We start from the raw sequence: 3,551 nt of genomic DNA, 5'->3' as shown, positions 1-3,551 counted from the left end.
GATCATATCATCAGCAAATAGGGATAGTTTGACTTCTTCCTTACCAATTTGGATGCCTTTGATTTCTCTTTCTTGCCTTATGGCCCTGGCTAGGACTTCCAGTACAATGTTGAATAGAAGTGGTGATAGCGGGCATGGTTTGGATTTTTTTAAGGGCCTCTCCTGGTATCCCAGGGGTTTGATGGCTGCTGTGTGGGCTCTGCCTTGCACTGTTCCCACACATCTCTGACCTGGAGACAAGGACTGAGTGAACGAGGAACTCTGAAATAATCATCAAGCCTCATTTTAGCACTGCTCACTCCTTACCAAACTTTGTCCTACCAAACTTGCCAATTTGCTTGAGTTTTCACTTTATCTATTTGATTCCAGCAAGAACTAGCTGTGCAACTGGCCAAATATGCTTTCTGGGCCTTAGTTTTCCCATCTGTGAACAAGGAGTTTGGGCTACATAATTTCTAAGCTCAAACCATCTACGTCTACCTTTCCTGGAGCAAAGCTAAATAGAGCATGCAAAGCTCCAACACGTGCAGAAAGAGGAAAGGGGAAGAAATCCGTACAACCGTGACAAACAACATGCAGCCCCGAGTCATTTCAACTTAATGACATTGAGATGGAGGGACTTTTATCTTGACTCTGGGAAGAGAGGGATGGAAATTTCAGGGGAACTGAGGTCCTTGGGTTCTAAATCACTGAGTCACTAATCAAATGGCTAACAGTGTTAAGTGACTGCTGCAGAAGCCAGAGGGAGGGGCAGGGAAAGGAGCAGCGAGACGAGAAGAAGGGTGTGGGGGAGGAGATGTGGATGAAAGGGAAACATTTACTGCACGTGGAGCACAGAGAAGAGCAACAAAGGAATATCAAGGGCACTAAATAAAGGTCCCGCAGCAAAGAAAGATGGAGAAATTGTTTTTTTTTTCTGGAAATAGACGTTACTGCAGTTGGGAAGAGGACTCATGTATTCAGGCTGACCTGATTCCAGCACCAGGAAGTGCAGGAGAGAGAGGGCAGGATAACCTGACCTGAGGAAGTGAATTAAATAATAGAGAAGACACCACAGTTGCCATGGCATTAAAATACCACGCACCACATTAAGCTTCTTTTTTCTCTTTTACTTGATTTTTGTTCTTACAACATGTTAATGCCATTGCAGTATATCCAGTAAACTAAATTTAGACCTTCTGAGACATGGGGAAGGGAAGACGCAGTCTAGATCTCCCGGTTAGGGCTGAGTCTGGGCAAATATTTTTCCTCCACAGTGTGACTAGTTCTTTAGCCCTTTGCATTATGGGATATGAAAACCCTTGTGAGGCTTGGCCCTGGTAAAGCTGCCTAGTGACGTTAAAAAAAAGAAAATTAGGAAATGTTTTCAAAGACGCAACTGCTTTAAAAATTACCTACGAAAAATCAATAGCATGCAGAAATTTGAAAAATAAGTACAACCATCATCAAAACCAAGTGTGCTTCCTTAAATATTATTTTGTTTTATTCACTTTTTTGTATATAGTTATTTTACTGGGCTGTAATTAGGATTATTAGGTCCTGTAATTGTTGTTGTTGTTATGTGCTGTCAAGTAGGACCCGACTCATAGCGACCCCTCCTTGGGTTTCCGAAGCAGTATCACTACAGAAGTAGATTGCCCAACCTTCCTTCCCAGGAGTGGTTGGTGGGTTTGAACCACCAGCCTTCTGGTTAGCAGTCAAGTGCCTTAGGCACTATGCTACCAGAGCTCCCAGGTCCTGTTATTAGTCTTATGCAAATATTGACATATGCAAAGGGTGAGTGTATTGATATTACTGCACACAGGATGAATAGAAGGGTATTACCAGATGACTTATTTACCACAAATATCACAGTGGGTATAATTTGTCAAGGCTTAGATCCTGACCTTGACCTTCAGCCAGATAGGTTCTGAAATGGAAGGGAACCTGTTCTCTAAGTGGAATCAAAGTATATCAGGCTCCCAGAGACTGATACATATACCAAAATTATGACCTATAGACCAGAATGTCACATTAAGAATAGTCTTTGTAGATAAATGCACTTGCAAAGATCCATTCCATCCAGTGATTGTGGGGCTGGCGCGGGATCGAGCAGTGTTTCGTTCTGCTGTGCATGGGGTCGCTATGAGTCGGAAACGACTTGACGGCACTTAACAACAACAACAACAACATTCCATCCAGAAGTTTACTTAGTTGGCCTGGAAATAGAATAAATAAAATTAGTTGTGTGATCCACAGGAGGATTACTTTTGACACAGTGTCATGAAAACATGAGGTTGCCCACCCACTCGACCCAGCCCTACTTATATGGCTGTGCCAGCTTCTTGAGACTTTGGACTTCTTTTCTCTATGGTATGGTCTCTTCAAACAAGGCGTTTTGGTGGCGTGGTGCCTAAGGAATTTGACTGTTAACCAGAAGGTTCCAGTTCAAACCCACGAACTGTTCATGGAAGGAAGATAGGGAAATCTACTTCCATAAAGATTTATCACCTGGGAAACCCAAAGGGGGTCACTATGAGTTGGAACCAACTCAATGGCAGTAAATTTGGTTTGGGTTTTTGAGTCTATTCAAACCTTTTTCTGCACACAGCATCCTTTATGGCCAACTAGGCAGATTTGCACATTTAAAGTCATAATCACATTCCATTTCCACCCTCCTGCTGTTACAAGTCGCCTTGATTGGAATTTGGGGTACCCCTAAATTCTTCATTTGCAGAGTCAATCACTGACTTGCAGTGTTGAATTATCCAATAAGAAAGTAAGCATGGGCTTACTTGTGCTTACTTATTAATTTGTAGTGAACAATTTCACATTTTTTCACCGTATCAAAGATTTTGCTTCTAGGAATGGTGAGGGGTATCTGTCTGTCTTCCAACCCCACAGCACCTTCCTATAGAATCAAAGCCTCTTTTCAAATTTGCGCAAGGAAGATGGGGAGATCAACTTCCATAAAGATTTACAGCCTCAGATACCCAATGGGAGTCACTATGAATTGGAATCGATCCGATAGCAGTGAGTTTGGTTTGGTAGTTTTGGTTTTGACAGGGACAGAGTACCCAGTAAGCAAGGTTAAAACAGGTTTACTTGTACTTTCTAACTAATTGGTAGTGAATAAGTTCACATGAAATGTGGCGGAAAACATGAAATTAATATGCCCCTGCTTCCTTGGTTTACTCCCACTGAATTTTAATCAAATCCATTGTGTGTGCTGTGTGCAGGTTTTCCTAGTTGAACTTTCTGAGAGCAACCTAGTTCCCAGTTCGTGGGGAAGTACCTCATTTTTGCTTCACAAACTGCCAACAGAGGCCCAACCTTCCTTGGGATGCCATGCTCATTAGATAAATAGACCAAGTTTATTAGGATCTATGTGCCCTGTCTTGTGACAGTGTTGTCCATGTTTTCCTGGGTACCCAAATCAAGAATATTTTCCTCTTCTATAGGAAAGTGGTTCTCAACCAGTGATTCTGCCTCCCTAGAGGGTATCTACATCAGCATACAGGCACTGGATACAGGGATCGGGTCTCCGGGAGCAAGGTAAGCACGGGCGTAGC

The sequence above is a fragment of the Orycteropus afer genome, unplaced genomic scaffold (genome assembly GCF_000298275.1).
Source record: "Orycteropus afer afer isolate SDZICR_OR568_19922 unplaced genomic scaffold, OryAfe1.0 scaffold00076, whole genome shotgun sequence".
NCBI lineage: Eukaryota > Metazoa > Chordata > Mammalia > Tubulidentata > Orycteropodidae > Orycteropus > Orycteropus afer.
Note: the sequence above shows the minus strand (reverse complement) of the source record.